Raw genomic sequence first — 26,300 nt, 5'->3', positions numbered from 1 at the left:
TAATGACTATACATTTTAACAGGCTTTGAACCCTGTGGTTGGTTTAAGCTAAGGGTGCAATTTCAGGCATCTAAATAAGTAAATAAATGAGGAAGAAAATCCATGTTAATTGCAGTAATTTGCGGTACTTTCAAATTCTTAATTAAGAAATAAAATAGGATTCATTATCCATGCCCACTGTAGATGGCACACATAGATCACCATTATGACCAGACACAAGACCTGAAGTTATTGCCATAAATGAAATAACAGAGAGAAATCACTGTTATTGGTGCATTATTGGTCAAAATGTGCAGGCGCAAGGAGGGAGGAAAGAGGACACACAAAATGCCTGTTCTCCATAAATGCCCTTCTTTTTGACCTGGAGATTATGTTATCCCCAAATATCTCCCCTGAGCCTCAGGTCCTGCCCCTCCCTCCTACTCTCTGGGATAGATTCTTCCTTCAAACCTCACATAAAAATTTCTGAGCCTGTCTGGACACCCTACAGTGTCAAATTTTCCCCAGTCACCTGTTCCAGGTCACTTGTGTGCTGGGACTTCAGGTATCTGTGTCATTCTTCTTGGTGTCATTCTTTTGGTGAGTCCTAATATTCTTCTACAAAGGTGGGAAAAAGAGAAGGACTTTTCTTATAACCAGAGGCATTCTGACTCGTGCTGCCTTTTGAAAATCACGTATTAAATTAAACTAGGGAGAGCATATAATTTGTCATACAAAAATCACTTTTGATTGGGACACATGCTTAATTTGAGAGGACACCAGACATAACCTGGGACTGTTCTAGACGAAGCAGGATGCTTGTGTTCCTAATGAAAATCCATCAAAGTCCCTAGGATAGGGGTAGGGTTGGTGTGGACACAGGTTTTCAGGCAGGTAATCAGGGAGGTATTCTGCTTTGGTGATGTGGGTGGGAAGGGTAATATCACGTACGTCTGGAAGGAAGAGCACTTATGTGCTGGTTGTAGGCTGGTCATTGTGCTCTTGTTTGGAGTATTTATAATAAGGACTTTGGGTATGCATTTCCCAGGCTCTCCCTTTCCTGTTGTCCTACCCATCTTGGTCTTGCAGGCTGGCATAGATAGTCCATGGTCAGTCAACATGACTCTGGGTTTCATGTCTGTCAACATGGGCAGTTATGGGCAACCAACTGCAGTCAGCTCAGCAATGAGAAGGGTGCAGAGCATAAGCAATTTGGAGGAGTTTGAGTGACCCAAGACAAAGGAAGAAGGGAAATCATCCATTGAAGATCTCTTAAAGGAATGAGGAATCTTGTCAGAGATTAGGCACTGAAGTTTTTTGAGCAAGTAGGACAGCTTTTGGTTTTACCTATAAACCCAAGGACAATCAGAAATTAACATGTATATTTCTCAGATGCCTATTATATCCTATATGGAAGGCATAAGAATAGTCTGAGACATACATCTTATTCTCAAGGGACTTAAGGAGTAGATTCTTTGAGTTAAAGGCTCCTATCTTTTGGAAGGGAAACCAGAGAGAAACCTGGACTTGGTATCTCTTCTGACAGCCGGGCTGATCTTTTCTTGGATCACATACATGCTAAAGACCGCCATGGAATTCACAAGGGCTGAAAAGAGTGTCTGTATCTTACAGTGTTCCATTTCTCAAAGGATCCTTCCTCTATGGCTGCAACTGGATGGAGTCCAGACCACTGTGGGGCCCTGGGGGGACCTGGGGAAATGTGAACAATTCCTTATTTTTTATATGTGATCCTTATATAAGGATCCTTTCTTACCAAAACATGGCGCAGAATGACATTCTGCTTTTATTTTCTGATGATTTATGGTAAAGAAGATACAGGGCTTTTCCAATTTCAGAAGTAAGCCAAGGAGAAACAATCATAAAATGCATCCATAAAAACGGGCTAGATACCAAGCTAGAAAGAAAACCCCACTGTATAAAGTGTTTCTGTAGAATTTACTGTTTCATGGGTACTGGTACTCCAAGCTTCAATAGTAAGTGACATCAGGATGCTAAGAAAAGGTGTGAAAGATGGGAGGAATGTGGGCAGAAGATCTTTAAACCATGAGAAATGCCTTGGGAAATATGCCTTCTTACGCTGTAGCGAGGAGGAACCAGATTAGTTGCATAAGGTCTTTTGAAGAAAGGTCTTAAATGCAGTTATGTCTCAACTATTACATTCTTTCATTTATTAATTTAATCTAACAAGTATTTATTGAGGATTTTCTCTTTCCCAGATATAATATTACGTGCTGGGGATTCAGAAGGAGCAAGACAGGGATTTATAGCCTTTTAAAGGGGACTTCTACTTTTAAGATGATAGTATTAAGAAAGCCTTGCCCACTTCTTTCTAGATTCATTCCCAAACAATAAGGAAAATGAAAAAGCAGAAATACAAATTTCACCTTTGTTGAGGAAAATCTGTCAAATGCAATAAAACTCCAAAAGGAGCAGGTAGATGTTGAAGGATGTCTTGGGCCAAAGACCTCAAGCAAGGTTGGCAGAGCACAGAGTTCATCAAAGAGAAGAAAACCAACACAATCTTTTGGGAAACAACATGCCTACAGTGAATCAGCTGTCTGTGAGAGAATCCCTGGACCCTTTCTGGCTCCATCAAGAAACAGGGAATATGGTATAAACAAGAAAACAGCTAGGGGTGCTATCTCTGGTTGGGCAAATAAGCACAGACAACCAAAACAATAAACTTTAATGGAAAAGATCACTTATATAAAATAAGAACTCAAGGAAGAAATGTCAAGACCACTGAAAGAGATAAAAAATGAGCTAGCAGAGCTCAGGAAAGAAGTAGAGGAGACATAATGTCCTCACAACAATTAGGAAGCCATCAGAGGCAACAAGAAGGTAAACAGATAATGCTCAAAAAAGTGGGCTTAAGAACTGGAATGCTAAGGTGAGCAAAACAAAATGGAAATGATTAGTCAACAAGGATTAGAAAGAGAACATGGTAGCTGTGGAAGATGAAACAGATCAAATAGACCTATGTGTATGCATAAATAGACCAAGCAGTGCTTGATAAAGAATATTGAAAAAAAAGAATAGAAATTATATTTGGAGAATTATAATCACAGAGATAAGATATTTAAGTCTATGTACAAAGCAAAGCCCAAACCAAGCAAAACTATCTGAGAAAGTCAATACAGAACCAGCAACCCAAAAGGTAAAGAAAGACTCTTTACCATAAAAACAAATGAAAAAAACAAAACAAAACAAAACAAAACGAACAATACAAAACAAAACTAAAATGTCTTTTCTAAGGGGAAAAATTTTGGGTTGTTTTCAGACTTTTCCATGGTAACATCTCATGCTAGGAGACAGTGGAACTGTGCTTACAAAAATCTCAGTGAGAATTAAATTTAAGGGAGATGCGCTTGGGTGGCTCAGTCGGTTAAGCATCCAAGTCTTGATTTCAGCTCAGGTCATGATCTCATGTTTCATGAGATCCAGCCCTGTGTTGGGCTCTTTGCTTGATAGCATGGAGCCTGCTTGGGATTCTCTCTCCCTCTCTCTCTACTCTTTCCTCTGCTTATGCTCTCTGTTTCTCTCAAAAAAAAATTAAATTTAAAAAAATTAAAAAATGTTAAATTCAAATTTTTGTTTAAGTACAAATGCTGCTACTAAACATCTGACAACCCAGAAAATGTGGTCACTAGGATCCTGTCTGGAATAAATTGCACTTTAACCAACCAGTAGAGAATAGAGAAAGTGTGGCAGAAAGACTAGTACTGGGTTTTTAACAATTTAGTTTAGGATTAAGATGAAAAAAAAAAAAACCTTAACAAACACTGACCTGTGGCAATTATGGTTCTAGAAAACAATGTACTTTCTAACAAACTAGAACAACATGAAAAACAGTAAAACTAACACAATTCAGGGGTGCCTGGGTCGCTCAGTTGGTTGAGTATCTGACTCTGGATTTAGACTCATGGGATCAAGTGGTTCATGGGATCGAGCCCTGCCTCCAGCTCTGTGCTAACAGTGCCAAGCTTGCTTGGGATTCTCCCTCTCCCTCTCTCTGCCCTTCTCCTGCTTGCATGTGCACTCTCTCTCTCTCTCTCTCTCTCAAAATAAATAAATAAACATTAAAAAATAAACTAACACAATTCAGAAGGTGAGGAAAGAGAGAAGCTGGGGGGAGCCAAGAGTCAAAATTACCATGTAGGGCTAATGAATCAAGGAATAGAAAGAAATATATATTAAAAATTATAAAATTAACAGAAATATTACCATCATTGTCATTATTATCCTCATCATCATCAACTAAAGTTGGGTATGATAGGAAAATGAGAGGCAGGAGAAGAGTAAGTATGAAAATTTCATCATCTTGCAGAGCTATATTTAAGGATATAGAGGATCAAGTATATTATATTTAGTTTACTTAAAAATTAAAAAAAATATTAAAACTTTCTAAAGTATCACTATGAGCCCATGCATCTATTAAATTAAAAGAGAACAAAACAAAGACCATATAGTAAAATAAAAGCAGAAAGCATATGATATTAAGACTGGTTCTAAGTATATCTAGCAAATTAAAATTAATAAAAGTCAAACGTATCAAGCAAAAGAAATAGATCCTCGGTTTACATTACAAATAAAAAAAACAATCGTATTCTGTGTACAAGAGAAACAAGTAAGACAAAGTGACTGGAAAGTTGAAAATAAAAGGTGGGCAAAGGCAAACCAGCAAACCAAACCAAAACCAAAACAAGGAGAGATCCCAGTTTTAATATTAGACATGTTTCAGACAAGGTTGAGTTCAGGGCACAAAACAGTAGATGATGCAAAAATGGGAACTTTATTGCAATCTCACTGATGCTATAATTATTAGGAGGATTTATGTGCCCCCATTTTTTTATAGCAGTAACATTTATTTAAATTTTTTTTAATGTTTATTTATTTTTGAAAGAGAGAGACACAGAGTGTGACCAGGGGTGGGACAGAGAGAGAGAGAGAGAGAGAGAGAGAGAGAGAGAGAGAGAATCCGAAGCAGACTCCAGGCTCTGAGCTGTCAGCACAGAGCCTGACAGGGGGTTGAACCCACAAACCACAAGATCATGACCTGAGCCAAAGTCAGATGCTTAACTGACTGAGCCACCCAGGTGCCCCTATAGCAGTAACATTTACTACGCTGAAAGGTGGAACATATAAAAATAAAGGCAGAGACACATGAGTAGTAAAAGACTAATACAATTCCCTCCATTCAAGTAATTGAGGATGCTTTCAGAGTCACATAACAATTCATTTTGAGATTATCTGTATTTTTCAACTCCCTGTATTTGTACAAACAACTACAAGAGATTCTTACAGTGTCTCTCCCTTGCGCTAAAGCCTTCCAAGCTCCCAGTGCCTGCTGCCTGAAGTCCTAAAGCTCCTCTGTGATCTAGCCCCTGCCTAGTTCTCCAGCCTTCTCCCACTCTTCATGTGTTCAGAGACATCCCCACAATGGGGGGGTTCTCTTTTCCACACTTCCCTTCCTTTGTCTTGGTCCATGCTGTTTCCTCTCTTTGGATGCTCTTTACTCTCTGAGAGCAAGCAGATGTAACCTTTAAGACTTCACGAACATGTCACTTTTCTGGGAAGCCTTCTTTGTCCCCAGTCCTGCCAGCTACAGGACTGTTAGGGCATGCTTGCAACTTCCTGTAACTAACCCAGTTCTTTAGGATCAAGGCAATCATGATGTCTTTACTCCAGAACATCCTTCATGCTCCACATGCAAACAGGTACTAAGTCCTACCTTTTCTTCCTTTATTAGTCTTCATTCCCTCTGTACCCATCTGACCGTTGCCCCCTGCACTCCTGAGCTCCTCTTCTGTAAGTATTTTGCCACTAGCCTCACCCTGCGCCCTGTTTATTCAGCATTCTACTCCTGTACCCATGTGCCTAAAGCACCACTTGGTCAAGCCAGCTCCTTTGTTCCAAAGTCTCTGATGGGTTCCTTTTCCTTTACGATCAACTCCTTCATATGATGTCAAGGCTTTCTGCAACTGGTCATGATGCCCTTCGTGATGATTGTTCATCACTCCCAACTATTTCATTCATACTGACAACCCCTCCAACCATGCCATCACCATGGGCTTCCTGACCTGCTCCTTATGTTCCTCATGTTCTCTCTCCTTTTCTCTGCTTACTGATCCAAATTTTGCTTCAAGAGCAACTCCATGGGTACCCCTCCCTGGTCTACCAGCCCAGTGATTTCTTTTCTTTTTTTTTTTTTTTTTTAATTTTTTAAATGTTTATTTATTATTGAGAAACAGAGAGACACAGAGCATGAGCATTGGAGGGGCAGAGAGAAGGGGAGACACAGAATCCAAGGCAGGCTCCAGGATCTGAGCTGTCAGCACAGAGCCCAACGCGGGGCTCGAACCCACAGACTGTGAGATCATGACCTGAGCCAAAGTTGGACACTTAACTGACTGAGCCACCCAGGTTCCCAGCCCATAGATTCCTACTCTGAGCCCTTTGGACATTTATTATCAACACCCTAGCTTGACTTTTATCATAACTCATGCTAGGAGTTGTGCTTATTTGTACATGTTTATCTCATTTGATAGACAGTAAGCCTCAGCAGTAAGATCTTATGCTTCTTCTACACTATTCTCGACATCTTACAAGGGATTGAGAATATGGTAGGTGCTCAGCAATCATAGATGCTTGTTTAAAAACAGAGAATCTGTTGCTTCCATCTGTGTCATTTAGCGGGATGGCAGGTCACCTGAGTCCCGAGCCTTAAACAGCCTCCTTCACTGCCCTCCTCCCTTCCAGGGTTGTAAGTGACCCAATTTCCAACTGTCATTTTCTAATCATTTACCTAGCCTAATTAATTACGATAGAGTTGCTTAATATTTTAAAAACTGCTTCCCTACCCATCATCTCAGTGGACCTGCACACAATAGTGTGTTGTAGGCAAGGTGGAGATTTATGGGGAAATAAAGTCAGTGCATCTGGTGCCAGTGAGACCAGACCCCTGGCTTCTATTTCTAGTCTAATAGCCTTTATGGCAGGGCAGGCTGTGTCTCTTCCCTAAGTTTCTAGAACTTCTCTCTGGAAGTGTGAATGTGTGTTTTTAAAACATTGATTTTTGCTCAAATGGCTCTTTATTTTGCTTTTGATTTCTCCTTCCTAGTGAAGATACTGCCCTCCCCCCTGACAGCAAGCATTCTTTTTCCTTCCTGAATGATGGCCCCACTTGGTCCCCCTTTGGTTTTCTTTGCCTGAGTTTCCACTTAGCCCCGCCACCCCCTGGAGAACCATTCTGGCTTAATGCCTCCTGCATCCTTTCAAATTGTTCTTGTTCCTCAGCTCAGGATTTCCTGCAGGGCTGGCCTTCTTGGCTAATGAGGAGCCTCTAGCTGAAGGCACTGTTCCTGACCAAGTTTCCCAATCCTGCTGGGAGGTGGGGGTTGCGGCTGGCGGGAGAGTGGGTTGCAGTCCTGCACTGATACTCTGCGATCACAGGCAGGAGTCTCTGCTAATGCAGGTCTGGTGAGCCTTGGAACTTGCTGGTACCTGGTTTTGTTTTGAATGACCCACTCTCTCCACACCCCCCACAACCCCAACACTGTATCTTTAAAGTGATTCACTTTACTTTCCTCCAGGAAGGCTCGTTCATATTGTGTTTTCTCCTTCTCTAAATTGTCCAGTGCTATTACTATAATTTGTGGAGGTGGAGTGGGGAGAGTACTATTTATGTTTCAGACTAATTGAGTAGGAGTGACCTTGTATTATGCATTTTGGAGAGATGCTGGGGGCACCCCTCAGCATAACTGTCCATTAAGTAAAATGGGTTTCAAGTTATCACAGTACTAGTAGCAGAGATCTATGATTTTTGTTTCCCCTTCTGTCTTTATTAGCCATAAAGGTGAACAGGCTTTGGCTATCAGACTGGCCCAAGGGGTGCATATGGGACCCAAGCCAGGCCAGCCAGAGTTCTTCCCTAGGAGTCGCAAAGTGGAGCTGGGCAGAGGAAGCCAATCTTGCCGTCCGGCTATTGAGCTGTCAGGATATGAAACTGCAGGAGCTGATGCCAAATTCTAAACAACAGCCAATTTGAGGAAATGACATAACACCCACCGAGAAACGTAAATGGAGATTGAGGGATGGGTGGCATTAACATCTCCAATTCTAGTTATTCATGAAGCTAGCTCCCAACCCTGCTTTTTCAGGAGTCTGGCTACATGAGCCTATAAATCACTTTTTACTGCTGAAGCCAGTTTAATTTGTTAATTGCAACCAAGAAAGTCCTGGCTATACAATCCTTCCTGTCCGACTTTTCTCATCAGAGGCTCCAGATGCCCTTGTATTGTCCTTAGCTGCCCCAAACGAGGTGTTCTTACACAGCATCCTTGGGGCCTCCTAGGGGGGTTGATTCCTGCCTGCATATGAACCCTAAAAGTCCTGCCCTCATGGACCCAGTCCCATCATTGGTAGAAAAGGCATAAAATGCATGTGTCCCTATAAGAATCAGAGCTCCACGAGGTAGGGACACAAGGAAACTTGCCTGCTTTCTTCTCTGATGTGCCCATCTATCCAGACAGGGCTAGGCACACAGTGGGTACATGATGAATATTTCTTTTTAAAAAAATTTTAAAATATTTATTTATTGAGAGAGAGAGACAGAGAGACAGAGAGAGAGAGACAGGAACAGCACAAGTGGAGGATGGGCAGAGAGACAGGGAGACACTGAATCTGAAGCAGGCTCCAGGCTCTGAGCTGTCAGCACAGAGCCCAAAGCAGGGCTCAAACTGATGAACTGTGGAGATCATGACCTAAGCCCAAGTCAGACACTTAACCAATTGAGCCACCCAGGCACCTCAAATACTTCTCTTTAAGTAGTCTCCATGTCCAGCTTGGAGCCCAATGCAGGGCTTGAACTCACAACCCTGAGATCAAGACCTGAGCTGAGATCAAGAGTTGGATGCTTAACCGACTGAGCTACCCAGGCGTCCCCATGATTGATACTGGTTAAGCGAAAGAAGCACTGAATGCGGCCATTCATTCATTCACATGCCTTTCTTCTTCTGATTAGACGTCTTCAGTCACTGCCTACTGCACTCTGAATTTAACCCTCCCTCAGCTCAATTTCAACCCACCTGTCTAGCTTCATCTCTCACTGCTCCTCCACGTGTTCAAAGAGCCTCCTAGTATGAAGTAGGAGTTAAGCTCACCAGATTGCAGCCTGTCTCTGCAGCCTCCATGCCTTTGCTTGGGCAATTCCAATCATCTGGAAGACACTTTTTCTCTGCACTTCAAAATCTCATGTTTTGAACTCATGCCTCAAGGCCTGGCTCAGAAGAAGCTCATGCCACGTGCTGGCCCTATTCCTCCCATTCAGAAAGAATCTCATGCTTTTTTGAATCTTCATAGCACCTTCTTTCAGCCTTTGTCTTCTGAATTTGCAATAATAAGAGATACTGAGGCACATGCATTCTCTTGCCCAGTGGACTCTAGGCTCCTTGGGCACAGTGCTCCTGTTTCTCTCTCTTTGTCCATCAGCTTCTCCTTCTGGCCCTCCTCTTCACCACACATCACCACATTTTCTTACCAACTAGATCCTAGCACAGCCTCACACAAGGTGATGTCTAGTGAATATTATTATGCATGAGGAAATCTGTGCACATCAATGCAAAACAGTAAACTCTGGCCTGACTGGGACAAGCCCGTGGAATCACTGTGCATGGCTTATCCATACAGTGGAGTTAATAAAACTACAGACTTTACTGGGGTTGGCTAATAAAATACATACCTTATGCAAAGTGCTTAGTCCATGCAGGCACATTATTAGGTGCTCAGTAAGTGTTGATTGTTGTTATTGATAGGTCTTAGGTACCCAGAAAGCCAAAAGGACATTTTCTTTCCATTTTCCATCCAGGCCAGTTCTCTGACATTTACAACCTGATAGTTCTCTCCATTTCATACCTAGCCATGTGGCTTGCCACACATCTACCCCATTCAAGAGTCTTCCCTGTGTGGCTGCCTTCCAGCTAGCCAAGCAGCCAGCTTCTCCCCTCACCACAAACTGTCTCACCTGCTAGACCAAAGGAAAAGGAAAGGAAAGGGAAGATCAGGCCAGTCAGGGACTCCCCGGCCTGGGCCTGGGAGAGACAGGACAAAACTGACATGTGAAGCAAGGCTGGCTGCTTCCATTAAACTAACTCCCTCTGTCACCTGAGCTGCTGACAATGAGGCCCCACGAGGACATGGATCTGGTCTGGGTGCTTTTCTGTCTTTGCCTGTCTGCACACTCCTCTTCTCTTGCTGGATGCTCAGATAGCTCCAGAGGCTTTCAGGGAGGTGAAGTGCTGTGACAGAGCTCTCTTCTTCTCTCCCTCTCTTTCTGTTTCTGCATTGCTCTCTCTGGCTCTGGCTCTCCTCCATCTGTCTTGTTCTACAGATCTGCTTTTTATTCTCTTTAGCTGACCTCGCTGCAATTCCCATCTCTTGCTTTTCTGTCATTTCTCCAGGTATCCCTTTATTGTTTCTGTCTCTCTTAGGCTGACTCTTCCTCCCTCCCTCCTGCCCTCCCCCTGCTCCCCACTCCTCCACCTGCAGTTTGGCTCCCTTGCTCTCCTTTTCATGGCCATAATGCTGCAGTGGTGAGAAGGGGACCATCTATCTGTCAGAGACAGGCTCCGCCAACCTCGACCACCTCTCTCCTGCTGCTGGCAATTATCTGGAGGTTGGCACAGGGCCCGGAAACTGCTGCTTGCACCACCCCGCGGCTCAGGGTCTGGTCCCCCAACCCAGCCCCCTTGGAGGACCGCTTGGTGCCATGCCCAGGATGTGACAACCTGCAAAGGTCACACACACTCCAGAGAAGATGGACTGCTCTACGGGTGGAATTGACATTGGGCAGATTTGCAAATGTCCCTCCAGACTTGCTAGTGTTTCACAGAGGCACGGAATGAGGTGCAAAAAATAGAAACTATAAATTGCACAGAGTGCCCCTACCTCCCCTTAACACACACACTTTAACACTGCCATACATCCAGATTTTTACTTTCTTTATTTTTTTAAAGGGTGGCTTTCGAATCTACCTTATTTTAAATTTCATACAAATTCATCCATATGACATCACTGGAAGTTAGTGTACCTGGTACCACCAGGCTGGGAGCTGACCTGTTATTTATAGGAACCTGTGTGGCTCTGTAAGCTGAGTCACAGCTGTGACCTGGCACTCTCTTTTTCAGAAGTTGATGAGATTTCAGAGCTGACAGAGACTTTTGAGGCTGTTTATGCCAAGACTCTCATTTCGGGCCTGGGAAATCTGTAGACCAGAGTGGCTGAGAAAGGTACCCAGAGTCAACCGGCAAGTTGGTAGCAAAGGCCAGGGACTCCAGTTTTCAGGCTCCTGGCAAAGTGCCCATCTCACTCTGTACTCCACTGCCTTTAATGAGGGAGGAAACAGATCCTCCAGGAAGACAAATAGTTCTACCCAGGTTACTCAGTTATTAGGTGTTAGAGTCCCAGTATCTTCTGATATCTCATTTATTTGTCCTTGAAACCAGCCAACCAACTCATGAAGCATAATGGCAATCAGAGATATTGAGAAAAGGCTGGGCTAATTACCTTGGGCTGATTTGGGCCTTTGCAGATGGTTCCAAGCATGGAGACTCTTTTCATCAATACTGAAGCAAAGGTATCAATACCGTCAGAAAGTGCTTACGTATGTTCAACGAGTCTTTCCCCCAAGGTCACCATGTGTTATAGGTTCATTTCATGGTAGGGCACCCTGTACCCGCTGTGTACATGCAGGCACATTCCACGTGCTCACTCAGAGACCTTTGTGTCCAGGGTTAGTGGCTCACTGCCACCAGCCTCACGGTAGGCTATATGATATGTGCTGTGCACTGTGGTGCTGCCTCACTTGACATGTGGAAAACCCCAAGTGGAAATGGAGGCATGCAGAAAGGGTGACTGAAGGGTTAGAATATGCTATGAACCTGGCTGTGACCAGATCACGGCTCACTGTTGGGTCGAGTGTAAAGTTGCAGACTGAATGGCCTTGGTTGCTCCCCTGTGGCCATCAGTTAACAAGATCTGCCATTTATTGGGCATCTGCAGCGCACCAGACACTGTGTCAGAGGCTCCTCCAGCATCGTCTCCCTTAATACTCACTGCCACCCAGGATGGTGGGGCCACCACCACTGTCTGGTTCCCTAACTGAGGCTCAGGGAGGCCAAGCCCACAGGGCTGTGGGGAGAGGGAGTGGAGTGCTGAATTGAGGATTTGTAGCCACAAGGGCCGTCCCTGTTCTTTATCCTCTGTCCAACTGCCTCCTGGTTTGTCTATTTACACGGACTCCAGACCCAAGGCTCCTGGAAAAGAAGGGACAGCAGAGTAGTGCAGGTAGTGCAGATGGGCCTGCTTATTTGGGAGGTGAACCTTCCTGTTTACTTTCTAGGCTCCCAAGGGCATCGCAGGATATTACAGAGCGAATACTTATCAAGTATCATCCACCCTAAGGGAAACAAAAAGTTAATGCATGCTCAGAATGTTTGTTTTATTTTTTTAAAAAAGAATTTTTTTAAAACATTTTTATTTAATTTTAAGAGACAGAGAGGCAAAGTGCAAGCGGGGGAGGGGAAGAAAAAGAGAGGGAGACACAGAACCCAAAGCAGGCTCCAGGCTGTGAGCTGTCAGCACAGAGCCCAACACGGGGCTTGAACTCATGAACCAGATCATGACCTGAGCTGGTCAGATGCTTAACCGACTGAGCCATCCAGGTGCCCCTAGCATGTTTTGTTTTAAAAGGGAAGGAATAATCCTAATGATGTGAATGATAATATAGAGAAACATTGAGAATATTGAATACTTAGTAGGTGATAAGCAGTTTGCTATGTGCCTCACTTATATATCATAGACATCTGTGAATTAGGCATTATCCCATTTTGCAGGTGAAAAAAACTCAAGTCCAAAGATATTAAAAGCAAATAATCCCCCCACCCGAGCCTCTTCAGATTTATTCACATTTTAAGTGTGGGACTAGGATTCAAATGTCAAACTGCTTGCTTCCAATGCTTTTCCACCATCCTGCTCTCAAGGAAGTACACATTACCAGTTAAAAAGCTTTCTATTAAATAATTAAAACTTCAGAATGGTCCCAGTCCTAAAAGGGATACATTTCAATTACCTGGAACAGTCACCGAGGCAGAACAGCCTCTCTGTCTATATACTCTTCCTCGACTCTCTTTCAAATCATATATCTCGAAACCCTCAGGCTCTAGTGGACAATATACACATCCTGCCTGGCAGCTTCATGAGGGGGCCCTAAAAACTGGGGAATTTACAGGCCCTGCTAGACGGCCTACAAGGCCCTCGCCTGCTCGGCATGCAGGATGCTAGCTGGCCAAAGACTCTGTGGAAACAAGGGCCCAGTTCCAGCAGTCAGCTGGGCTCTAAAAGTCTATGCCTTTGGTACTGAGGTTTTATTTTCCCTTTCGATGCTGTTATGGGGGACAGTTGAAGAGGAAATTCCCTACAGTTCAACAGACTCCAGATTTATGGAGTAGTAGGAAAATATTTGCCCTGTGTTTGAAACTGCTGAAGAGGGGAAAAGAAATGTTGTTTTCTACAGATTTATGAAAACAGAAACATTGATTTGTTTTGCTTGGGGTTTGTCACTTTTCTGAATGATGGCTTGATGTTTTCGGGTGCTTTGAGAGGGCCACATTTCTTTCAGGTAAGCCTGGCACCTGGGAAAATTGTGAGGTTTGTCTCCTGCACCTTCTTCCCCATCCTCTGTGTCCCTCCCATCCTGTGTTCCCTGTCATCTAGACTTTCCCAGGGAGGAAAATAATCTAGCATTAATTCATAGAAATTATGAAGAATGGATGGCTCACAATTCCTTTTGTATTTGTGTCTTTTAAAAAATGCTGAAGGTGAGTAATGATAGCTAACTGAAATATATTCTCACTCTCAAATGATATGATTTTAGGCACTTGGGAGAGAAATAAGTTCGAGTGGAATCTGAAGATCTTTTCACTGCCCTTCATGCTGTATCATATAAGCAAAGGTGGGTTCTGACTAAACAGGAGACTGGCTCTGGCTATAAACATAGATTTTGCTTTAGAAGTAGCTCTTTAGAGAGCCAAAATTATTCTAGACACTTTGATCTCAAATATCAGCATGAGGATTCCAAGCACAGTTGAGTGATAGATCCCAGGGCCAAAACTAAATTAGAGTAGGTCCTAAAAAAGGAGATTAGTCTGGGTCTACCAAAGGATGGCTCAGAATGCTGCCCCTAGCAGAGGAGGAAGAAAGAGAAACACAATTCTCGTTAATAGATCGCTCAATTACACCCAAGCTAGGCAGCTCCTGGAGATGACCGTGTCACTCAGATTCATCCTCACATTCTCCAATGTCCCTAATGCAAAGGAGCATCTCTGAGAAGTGACCACAGTAATGCTCTCCCCCGTGCAAGTTCCCGTAATGCAATAAAAATTAGCGAACTCTGATTTACTTCCGCATGTCTGCTCAGCAACCACGGCTGCCGGGACCAGCAGGTTGTCAGTGTCGGGAATAATAAGAAACAGAAGGACTTGGAAAGAGTACAGTAGGAAACAGAAAGTAGGGATAAAGTTTTGGGGGGACACTGAAGATGAGTTGGGGAAAATAATGTTGAATGGCCTTTGAGAGGGAGGTGAGAGGTGAAATCTGGTAGGAAGGATCGGGGCAGGTGCCCAGGGCCTATGACATTATGTATTGAGACAGGATTTGAGAAATCTCCACTTGGCATCCAAATAAGTTAAATAAAGGCAAGCCAAAGCTTTTCTCTCTCCAGCTTCCAAGTCACACAGTGAGACCCAGGAGGCAGGAGCCAATAAAATCTTAAAAACACCCAAGGACGAGGCCCACACATTCCAAATGCTTCTTAGGGTGAGTATTTTTTGCAACAAAGCAAAATGAATTTACAAGTATCTCATTAAAGCTGCAGGGGAGGAAGAACGTGAGAAGTTTCCAGGGAGGGAGGGATGGTAAATGGAATTAATAGCACAGAACTCATTAGGACCCATTATTACTAATTTAAGATATGTGAAATGTTACTGATATTTTCTTTATTTGGTGCATAGTCTCTGTTGTTGGTTGGAGTAGATTTCGTTAGAGCTTCTTTAGGGTTTTTAAACCTAGACTCTAATCCTATTTTACCTAAGTTGGAATTCACAAAGGAAGATTCTCTTATTGTGGACTAGTTTTGGGAATAGTCAGGAAGTTCCCCTGAATCACAAATTCTGGGTGGGCCCTACCGCAAGGTGGACTGGGCAACCCCAGAGTGTACCTGTGGGGACAGCACCCCAATAGAAGACTTTGCATAGAAGCGGTGGTGGGAAAACAGGTGAGGGGTCAGTGTGTGATTTGTGGAGTGCTGCCAGTGCGGAGTCTCAGCCTCTACCTCCTCTCCTTTCTACCTCCTTTCTTTTACCTGCCTTTGGTGGCTGTCTGAGATGTATATGTTGGAGCTGTCACTGGTTTAAGGCAGCACTGTTTTCTGTCAGATGAGAATATGCTTGAGAAGGTAATAGATCACAGCTTCAAGAAAATGGCCTCTCAATCCCTCAGAAGCCAATGGCTCTGTCTTCAAGAGAAGTTTTGAGTATTAAAGGAAGTTGGAAGAGCCCAGAATATAGAGTGAACTAGTGACCAGAGTGGGTAGACAGGGGTGGGGCACATGAGGGCACTGGGTGCTGGGTGGGAAATGGCTGAGGGTAGGAGGAAGGAGACTCAGTGAAGGGGGAGGGGAGCGAAGACGCTGGGGCTGAACACTCAGTTTTCTTGTCTTCTGGTTTGGTCAGGCCAGGCCTGCAGCACACAGTTATAGGTTCTTCTAAAGAGGGGTTCCTCCCTCAAAGCCATGATGAAAACCACCCACTGAAGTGAGACAGGTCATAGTTTGAACGCTTCTAGCTTCCAAATCTGGTCCCCAAATGTCAGAACTGGATAGGGCTACATACTCCCTTGATTCCTGACTATTTTCTTAGTAGCTCTATGTACCGGGCACTGGGTGGGTTCTTGAGAATAGAAGGTTGCAACTTGCAGGGCACTTTTGGGAGATGGATGGCAGTTAGAGTCTTCTACTTGAGCTGGCACTCTTTTCGTTGCTGGAGGGAGTTTGGATCTGACAATCACCTTCATGGAATCACAAATTCAGCAGAGGGATCGCTACAAATCCACTCTAGCCCAGAACTGATGGTCATGCACGGTCCTCCCATGTCTAATCTTCCTCCGCTATACAGACAGCATCTCATTATAATTGTCTTATTTTAACTGTCATTTGTACCCCGAGGTACAGTTTCCGTACATCAGTATACTCACTTGCACCAAACATTCTGTGAGTTTTCTGACTTTGCCAGAACTGTGAAAGGTCATGAGGTAGGATAACTCAACTCACCATCTAGATTTCAAGTGACATGATTCTACCTCTATCTTGCTGTCACAGCTCCACAAACCTACGAGGACATGGGGGCTCAGACATCATATCATGGCTAGTAAATGTGCTTTTGGGCAAATTAAAAATCCTTCTGGGTGCCAGCTTGCTCTTCTATGAAAAGAAATATTCAAAGCTTCCTTCTAGCTCTAACCTGATCACTGAGGTAGGGATGGCTGACGAGCCAGTAGAGGTGGTGCTGAAATCAGTGCATGGCTAGCTGATCATTTCAAGACACTGTCAGGAAGAAAAGACTCTTTAGCAAAGGGGTAGTGGGTGAACAGATTTGGGGGCTGTGGGTAGCCCACGGCCCAAAGGGAAAGGCTCCTCTTCCTGAGTGTCACCCCGAATGGGGGTTTCCTGCCCAGAAGCTGCAGGGCCACTCTGGGTTTTGCAATGATGCCAATTCTCCTTTCCTAATGTTCCGGGAAGAACGTTTTCATGGAACACAAATCACTGGTCCTTCATCCTGTGACAGCAAATGGAGACTAATGATAGGAACTGGGACTTAAGAGATGCCTTTACATTAGTGTCTGTTTCTGCAAACTTGTTCCAGAAAGCTCCTTTGTGCTGCCTGGATTCTGGCCTGAGGGCCTCCCCCTGGAGGCTGCAGGATGGCAGATGTTAGGCAGCAGTGCCTCCCCTGGGGCAGGCATCTCTTCTACATCTCTCTTCATGCTGTAGCCTGAAACCCCCAGTTCCCTCATACCCACAGCAAAGCCCCAGCATGGCATCTGCCCTTTGGCACATCTCTCAACATCATTTTCCTGGGACAGCCTGCATGTACTTTTCCTCAGCTTCCTGCCACCCTTCTCAGCCACTTTTGATCCTTGATATTCAGTGCCCTGTTGGAGTGCATCTGGATCAAGGATACCCCTTCTCCTCCCACTTCTAAGAGGTAGCTACTTCTATTTTCTCCATTTTACAGATGGGAAAATGGAGGCATAGTGAGGTAAAGTGATTTGGTCAAGGTCATGAAGATGGCAAGTTTTAAAGCCAGAATTGGAACCCAGGCAGTCTAGCTCCTGAGATTGCTGTTGACCTTGTGGTTCTTTATTATTATTATTATTATTATTATTATTATTATTTATTATTATTATTATTATTATTATTATTATTATTATTATTTTACCAGCACAGTCTTCTGACTCCCAGTCACAACTTCCTGGTCCCCATGAAAAAAGCCACCACCCAGAGACTCTTTCTAAACTGTTGCTTTCAAACAATGCTTCTAAGATTCTAGAAGTCTTCCAACTGCCTGTGGACCTCAGAGAGAGGGGGTAAAACTGACCTGAAGCAAACCTGGCCACCTTCATGAATCTCCCTTTGCCACCAGAACTGGTGCTGGTGAGAACCCCAATGAAGAGGTGGGCCTGGGCTGGGTGCTTCTTTTCATTTTCCCTTCTGCATGTACATGTAGTTGATTTTGGAGGCCTTGCATCAGGGAGAGAGAGAGAGGAGCATGTGCTGCCCTCTCTAAACCCTACCAGGGATGCTGAACATCTGGGATGGGGTAGGGGAGCTTTTGGGCACCACTATTAAGGAATAGGTTGCAAATGTGCTATACCATTTATTCTGCCCTACTGATCCAATCTTAAATAAAATCCAATCTTACTTGATAACTGAATCTGAGACTCAAAGAGATGAAATAGGTAAGAAACAAAAAGAAAAACAAAAACAAAACACCTCTTCATAGACTGCAAAATACTGTGCAAGATGTGCTTTGTTATAACTTATTAACATTCAACTTTCACCCAAAGTGGAATTGATTTTTTAAAATTCATATTCATGCATGCTCCCTAATTGGGGGGAGTGTCTGGCAGCCCTGAGGTCTCTAGGTCCCTGCATCTCATGGGTCCTGTAGGCTCTATCCCTCCAGGCACATCTCGCCTGGAATAATAAGGCATTTCTTCACATTCCCTCCACCCCACTGCCCATCTTGCATTCATTCCAAAGGCTGTCTTTACCTCAGCTTTGAGAATCTACAACAGCCCTGCAGCTGGGAAGAGAGTGTATCATTTGGCTTTTTGCCCAGAAAATAAGATGCTTCAAAAAGGTCATCAAAAAAAAAAAAGTCTCTTGGGGGAGAAAGGGGGGAAAAAAACCACCTTCTCTCTCAAGGTTAATTGAGTGGAAGGTGAACTTTCATCACATGTTGTCCTTTTGTGAAAGCAGCACAGCCTTAAAGACGTGGAGAGGGCAACTGACAGGATGGCATGGGCTGGGCTGCTGTGCAGGGACATGGTGCCTCCAAAGTTGGCTCTGAGCTTCCCAGTCCTTGGACAGTGTCCCCACCGAGCAGGAGCAGAAGGGAGTGTACAGGCATGTAGCCAGAGCCCAGCCTTCATAGGATATAAAGGAATGTAGGCTGGACGCCTACCCTCAGGGAGCTTTTGCTCTGGAGGATGAAAGGAGGCCCACAGCCAGCCTGTGTGAAATGAATCAGAGACCAGTAGTGTGTTGTTGGTGCTGGCTCTGCAGGTGGTGGGTGCTCAGGGCTGACGGGGTTGCCTGTGACTGAGAGTGCTGCTCTGAGCTATGGAAAAAGCCTGACCTGTTTGGGGCCTTTGCACTTGCCTCTTACCATGTGCGTTGACTCTGGTTCTAGCTGAGGATAATTTTGCTCCTTAAAGGGCACGTGGCAATATCTGGGGACATTTTGCTTGTCATGATTGGGAGGGAAGTGCTACTGGTATCAAGTACGTAGAGGCCAAGGATGCTCCTAAACATCCTACAATGTGCAGGTCACCGCACCCCCCCCCCCCCCACTGCTCCAATAAAGAATTATCCAGCCCCAAATATCAATAGTGTCAAAGTGGAGGCACCTTGCCCTAGAACTAGCTCCCACCACCTCCACCCTGGCCACATAACTTCCTCTTTCCTTCACTTTATCTAGGTGTTTGCTCAAACCACCTACCAAAATCCCTTCATGACCATCTTATATAAAAGAGAAACCCCGATCTCATTCCACCACTCCTTTCCCTCTCCCCATGATTCAATTTTTTCATGGCTCTTATCCTTGTCTGATATGTGCATGTGTGTGGCTGTGTTTGTTTATTAACTGCCTTTCCACACTAGAATGTAAGCTCTGTGAGAGCAGGGATGCTGCCCCTTTCGCTCCTTACTCTGTTCCCAGTGTCTACAACAGAGGATATAGTAGATATTCAGTCAACATTTGTTGAGTTAATGAATAAATGGACACTAATCCCAAGCAGCTGTGTGACCCTGGGCCAGTCACTTAGCTCCTGTAATATGCACTGAAATTCTCATGTGAAAAAAAGAAAGCAAAGGATTAGAATGTTTCAATGGGTCTTTCCAGCTTAAAGTTTTTTCTATTCTCCAAGAAAGAGTAATCTGGGAGTATTGGATGACCCAAGAGGGCAGGTTTCAGTAAGACAGCACTGTAAAGGCACAGCACGTGGGTTGGAGTCCTACCTGGAGGGGGTAGTATCTGGATTAAATAAGCAGAGCACTTAGCCCAAGGCCAGCTTCCCACCAAATGCGTGGTGAATGGCAGCTGTTGTTATTTATGAAGAATTCAGGGCCAGGATTAGGGTGAGGCAAGAGAGGCACTAACCTCAGGCACAAAATTAAAGGTGTGACCAAAAAGCTCTGCCATCTAGACAGATAATATTTTAATCCAATATTTTTTAAAAATAAAAATTAATGCAAAAATCCACAAAGAAGGAAACACCAAGATCTTAGCTAAAGACAAGATCAGTATGACTGTTTCCTTTTGCTTTAGGCTCCCATAGGCCTTGGCACAGTGCTGCTACTGATGCTGTCTTTATTTGAAATTTTGAGATATTTCTCATCAAAGACTTTTTTGGCATGAATTTTGATTTTTAAAAAACATGGCACTGAAATATGATTTGTCTTGATTACTGAGATCTCCATCACTTCCTTCAGTTTTGTGCCTGAGGGTGAGCACCTCACCTTCTTCACCGAGCTGGAGAGCAATGGACTGTCTAGAAGCAGAGAGAAGCTCCAGACATCCCTCTCTGAGGAAGAGAAACAGGGTGAGGGACGGGTTACACAGATGATGGGGATTAAGGAGAGGGGAGCTTTTGGACAGCGGGTGGGATCTTAGAATTTGAGGGCTGGGTTTCCCAGGCAGACTGGGGCTGAGGAGATGGTCTGATTCCAAGTGAAAAGGAAAAAGACCCCAGGGCTGGGATTGCAGGTCCTGGTTTGCTTGGGACAGTCTTGAGTGCACTAGCTGTCTCAGCAGTGATGAATAATTCCTCCTCTTGCTCTCTAAAGTGTCCAGGGCTGGGCCATCTGTGTATGGTCATCCTGGGTCCGGCTGCTGTCCATGCCAGTGCTGTAGTGGGCCTCTCTGAACCCCTACAAAGGAGAAAGACACTGCCCTCCACCTGAGACCCGGTCTCTGATGATGTCTGATGCTGCTGGAAGAATTCCTCAGACCCATCTCAGACCTTAGCTATGCTTCATAGCTTACCCTTTGCCCTGTAGCCATTTTTCATGTGTCTGACCTTGCCCTTATCTTGCCAGACTCTTTGCCCCTCATGGCCTTGCCGTGTGACCTGCTGCCAACACCACAGAGTAGCTGTCCTGGGAGCAACACTCACAAAGAAGCATGGCATTGTTTTAGTCCATGGTGTTGGAGAGAAGAAAAAAGTGAAATTGACAAGAAAAATAATCAATACATAAAATTAATGTCAAATTTTTTAAATGTCCTTATTTCTATGGTATTAACCTACACTTTGATTCCCTTTCACTTGCATTGTTTGTCCTGAGCTTAAAATGCATGTATGGACTAATGTGCAAGGTACCTCACCAGAAATAGCAGATTCCCATCTCACTTATGCATAGTATGAACTAATATAATGATTTAGTGTGTGGTATGTAAAATTAAGCAGTAAGAAGCTCTGAAACCAGAAGGGCATGCACTGTTTTGATGACTGCAAATAATGCCCTTTGATTTCTTTTTTTTTTTTTAAATGTACTTGTTTTCATTATCATTGCATATTGGATTGTTAAGTTTTCAGACCCTGGGCTACAAATTTTACAGGCACTGTCCCTTTTAACTTTAATACATACAGCAATTCTGACAGCGGGTGCTATTGCTTCCATTTTAGAGATCAGAAAGTTAAGGCTTATAGGAGTCAAGTTGCCAAAGTCACAAAGTTGGCACATGGCAGACCTGGGATTCAAACCCAGTCTTTTCTGAGTTCAAGCTCTCAGCTAAACCCAAGCACTGTTTTGCCTACAATGGAGGGTTAAACCAGCAGCCAAGGACATCTCTTACACATGTATCCAATCTTCTGTCAAAGGGGCATGTGACCAGACCTGTCCCTACCCTTTGTATGAGCACCCCCCACCCTCAGTCCTAAAATGTTCTGCTTAACTGAGGTTTGAGTTACTGAATGGGCAAACAGATAAACCAGGAGGTAATTATTTATATAACCAGCAAAACAATCTTTCAAAATAGAATATCATTAGTCCTTTGAGTAGTTTATTGATGACTCATGATTCTTAAAATCTCTGATAGGAAAGGAATTTAGAAGTTCATCTGATGCAAACTTCCTTGACTACTGAATTGAGATGCCATGAAACTTAAACTAAAAGAGTCTATTGGAGTGAAATTGTGGATAATCATGGATATCATCTCTAAGATGATAATGTGAATGTGAATAGGAGGGAAGAGTTCACTGGACTCAATTTGATTATTTATTTTTCAAGTATTTTTATATCCAATTTTGGGAATAAATAATTTTATCCAAATCTTCCTCTCCCTCCTTTCCATAATCCAAATTCTGTCCATTCTTCAAGTCCTAATTTAATTGTAAGTTTTTTCATGGAAATTCCTCAATGGTGGGACAGCTATTTTTCCTTCTGGACTTCCATTTTTCTCAGTCTTGTTTATGTCACTTAGTGTTTGATTTTCAGACTGCATTCTAATAGTTTCATCATTCTAACTGATTGAGTGAAGGACATAGAAAGTGTATATTCAGTTTCTTGCTTCCCCAGAAGCCCCTCACTTAGGGATTGACTTTGTAGCAGGTGCTTTCAGGGCCCCGCCCTACTCTTTGGACGATTCAGTGGGCTCCAGCTAACTTAAAAATGTCAGTATCTGCCTTTGTGTGCCTGAAGGCTCCCCTTCCTTCACCCCCAGTAGGGGAAAGCTTGCTCTTTGTATATATGGCAGGCCAGAGTTTCAAAGAGTTACCACCCTCTAGCAATAGCCCTCAAACTAATGAAGCTCTTAAGTTGGTATATAAACACCCCAGCTCCCTCACTCCTTGAAGTGGTTCTGAATCATGTGCTTTGCACCATTTCCCAGAGTTTTCTTGAGAGTTAGGCTCCAGCGGTCCATAGCAGTAGCTGGCTAAAAAAGTCATGTACCCTTTATTTATTGCATTTTCTCCTTGTGTTACCTGCAGTGCCCAAGTAGATAGTTTACACTCACATCAGGATCTGCTTCTGGGGAACTCAAACCAAGACAGGTATAGAGGATATTGTCAAAATTGACTTATTGGTTGGATGATTAGCTGACTGTCAGTGTTTTTCCTTGCAGGTACAGGGATTGTGCATTTTTTTTCGGAAGCCATGGTGCTTTTCTGCCCAGTGGTACTCATTCATTCCTAGTTGAATGGAACAATGATGAGGGCAAGGATTCCCACCCCAGGTTCATCTAGCTCTGTTCACTACTCTGTATTTGTGATCTATTACTGACTTCGGTAAGTAGCAAAGAGCCCAGGGGAATTATGTCAAACCTCTATTCCCTTTCTCCCATCCTTGCTGCTACCAGCTGCATGCAATTCTCATGTTTTATTGTCTTTACATTGATTACCTTCTGACAAGGCCAGGAAGAAATGCTGACCCTTGGTTACAACTAAGCAAAGGCCCCTTCCCTTTGGAAACACAAAAAAGAATGAGAAAATGAACAACAGAAAGATGTTTCCTAACAGGGCCATGTCAAATTTATAGATAAATAAAATATCAAAGATCAAATGAGGCTAGATCAGCAGTTTGGATCTCTCCCCAACCAAGCAGAGAATATGCTGTCGACTCTGTCTTGGACTGATTTCCAACTTTGTGATTCACAGCTGTAGCCAGGCAGAGTACGTCCAATAATGCTATTTGTTTTCCACTTAAAAAAAAAAAAAAAAGGCTGGGGAAATATATAAATGGCTCATAGGAGAAGAGGGCATTAGCAGACAGTCAGTCTGACCAAAGCGAGACAGGCAGATGGTTTGTGGGCCTGACGCCAGCTGGGTGTTTCCATAAGTGATCGCATATCTCCTCTCTGTGCCCCAGCACTCGGCTTGATTAAGAGGTCAGGAGCAGGCTGCCACAGCACGAGGCCAGAGCACACATGATATACGGCCAACCTGTCGGTCGCCTAGAAACAGCTCTGTAAAGGGGCCCAAAGACAAATCAATTTATAAGCCCACAAGTTTGGGCCCAGTAGTCTTGGCTGTTAGTAAAACATGAAGTTTGATTCTTTGGGCTTGCTTTCTCAAATGTCACTCAGCCCCTTTAACTTTGACCGGACATCACTTCTTTTCCTTTTTAATACAGTAGTATCTTTGGATAAGTGATAATACCTTCCAGGTGGGATTCTGGGAAGTGAGTGAGGCTGGAGGCAGGCAGGCAGGCAGGAGAGGGATGCATTCAGGGAAAACTGAGGTGAGGTCTGGTTCTCCTTTCTTCATTTGCTGAGCACTGGGTGCCCAGTACTGTGGAGAAGTACAGGGAGAGGAGGACACATCATCCTTTTCTGGATGGTGAAGGTTTATGTGTATAAAGCAGGGCAACCCAAAGATGCAAAGGGCTGAAATGAGTGATGTGGATAATGCAAATTTTTAAATGGTCGGCGAGGTGGTCAGAAAAAGCCTTAGAGAGGAAGTAGAACATGAGGTAGGTGGGATTCACACAAACGAAGAAGTCAGATTTGCAGAGATGCAGCAATCATCTGGGTAACCTTCGGAAAGCCTCTTAACCTGTATATGCTTCGATAGATTTTATCCTTGCTTTTCAGAGAGCATAGGATTAAGAACTTTCCAGAGAGAGGACTCAGAGAACAAAGGCTAAGCATGATACTCTAGGGCCAATGAGGCACTAGTCTGCCTGGAGTGGGCCTTAAGACTTTGTTCACCGATCTGTGAGTAATCCTATTCTCAAGTGATTTCCACGGCAGACCTGAATGGCTCTTGGAATGCTGCCTGCTGGCCACACCTTCCCCTGCTATGTCCACTCTGCAAACTTATCTGTTCAGTTACAGATTCTGGTTAGTGATCTGGATTGAAATTCTGTCTTCATTCCTGATTAGAAAGATGAGGGATTGTGCTTCCCAACTATAAAATCTATTTAGTAAATGTTTACTATATATCTACTTTTAGCGAGGCACCAATGTAAGCATGGATGGAAGAGTTAAAAGTCTGCAAGTATAGTCTGTCTTTTACTGTAAGGAGTTTGCAATCTCTTTACAGGGTGGTTAAAATAAATAAATCAAGGCACAGCAAGCCTCTGAGATAGGCCCCAAAAGAGGTGTAAGCAATGTGATGGGGGTTAGAAGTAGTGGTCATTTCTGGTTGGAGGGATCGGAAAAGGTTTCCTGGGGAAGACTATGGGCAGCCCAAAGTTGCCTGAAGTTGAGAGAAGGCAGAAGTCCAGCTTTCTATCTAAAACCCTATGTGGTAAGCAGCAGTCAGAGGTAAAAGGTGACTCTTAAATTCACAACCCGGTAAAGGCAATCCAGCTTGAAGGGTAGGTAAAGGCCATGCTAATTTTTGAAGGTTCAGTCTTCCTTTGCCTAGAACGCTCTCAATTTACATATTATTATTAGTAGCATCATCTTTCATTCTCAAAATTGTCCGGGTTTGGACAAGAATTATACAATCATCTTCATTATAGGTAATGTTTTTAGCAGCCCTTCAGGAGCAGCCAATCTGAGCTATACCAACAAAGTAGACTGGGGATGTTCCCTTGAACCAAGAAATCCTCTTTATGTTGCCTCCAAACGAACACACACAGATCAACAATGAGAAAAAGCCAAGGTATTCCTTTCCTGTAGAATGAACCAAGCAATGGAAGCAGGTGGGCACGCCAGACACACACCCATTGTTGAGGTACACTGATAGAGCATGGAATGATCACGAAAAATCTATTAACACACTCGAGCCACACTCAGTCTTGTTTTGCAGATAAACATGGTCTGTGATTATTTTACAACACTGTGAAGGTGCTGGGGGTTGTCCCTCATTTATTACTTGACTAATAAATACTTTAATTACACTTAATAAATAATGTAAGCAGGGCTCACTGAAGTGGTAATTCTTTAAATTAATTATTAACTGCATGCAAAAGGCTGCACTGCCAGTACCACTAAAAGAAAATTCAGCCTTTAATCTAAAGTGATTATTCATTATCTGGTATAAAGGCTCCATTTGCATATTATTAGGGAAATAAACTTTGGCCTCCTTGGCAATACAGATAGATCTCAAAGTCCGTGCATTATGAATCTCCAAATACTAAAGTAATGATAAACAATATGTAATAAAGTCTCCAGTTTATAGCTTTATAACAGCTGGTTTTTGATTTTCTAAATATATTACAATGATAAAGTGACCAGTTAATGTATAAGCTCTTTGTGAAAGGTGGTGCCTACAGATGGTCGACTGATAGGAAACGGTAAATGTGCAAACTGCTCATTTCCCTTGAGATTGGAGCCATAAAATGATCTCAATAAGATATGAGGAGAAAATCTCTCTTTAACCCTTTTCTTAGCTGCAATCCAAATATGGGGCTGCATTTAGCTGTCTGGTGTGTCTCTTTCTCCGCTCCTCCCAGACTCCCACCTTTCCCCTGATAAAGTGAAGGGGGAATATCTGGATATGCAGACCTTGTGGTATCC

General features: G+C 43.6%; 1 protein-coding gene and 1 long non-coding RNA gene across 10 annotated transcripts in view; one reads left to right on the top strand and one right to left on the bottom strand.

Annotated features, from left to right (window-relative positions):
• The window catches only part of SLC14A2 (solute carrier family 14 member 2), a 425,016-nt gene that overhangs the window by 183,900 nt on the left and 214,816 nt on the right, over positions 1-26,300 (bottom strand). The window lies entirely within an intron of this gene.
• The window catches only part of LOC132665954 (uncharacterized), a 131,838-nt gene that overhangs the window by 100,324 nt on the left and 5,214 nt on the right, over positions 1-26,300 (top strand). For 3 of the 4 annotated variants that reach the window (XR_009604370.3, XR_009604367.3, XR_009604364.3), the window contains 3 exons: positions 13,931-14,008; positions 14,777-14,871; positions 22,959-23,121. This is a non-coding gene — a long non-coding RNA (uncharacterized LOC132665954). Of the gene's footprint in view, positions 1-13,930; positions 14,009-14,776; positions 14,872-20,932; positions 22,933-22,958; positions 23,122-26,300 lie in introns of those variants that run through there. The other variant, XR_013551236.2, reaches the window with a different exon arrangement.

The sequence above is a fragment of the Panthera onca genome, chromosome D3, assembly GCF_046562875.1.
Source record: "Panthera onca isolate mPanOnc1 chromosome D3, mPanOnc1 haplotype 2, whole genome shotgun sequence".
NCBI classification, from domain to species: domain Eukaryota; kingdom Metazoa; phylum Chordata; class Mammalia; order Carnivora; family Felidae; genus Panthera; species Panthera onca.
This window is presented reverse-complemented; position numbering and strand designations above follow the sequence as displayed.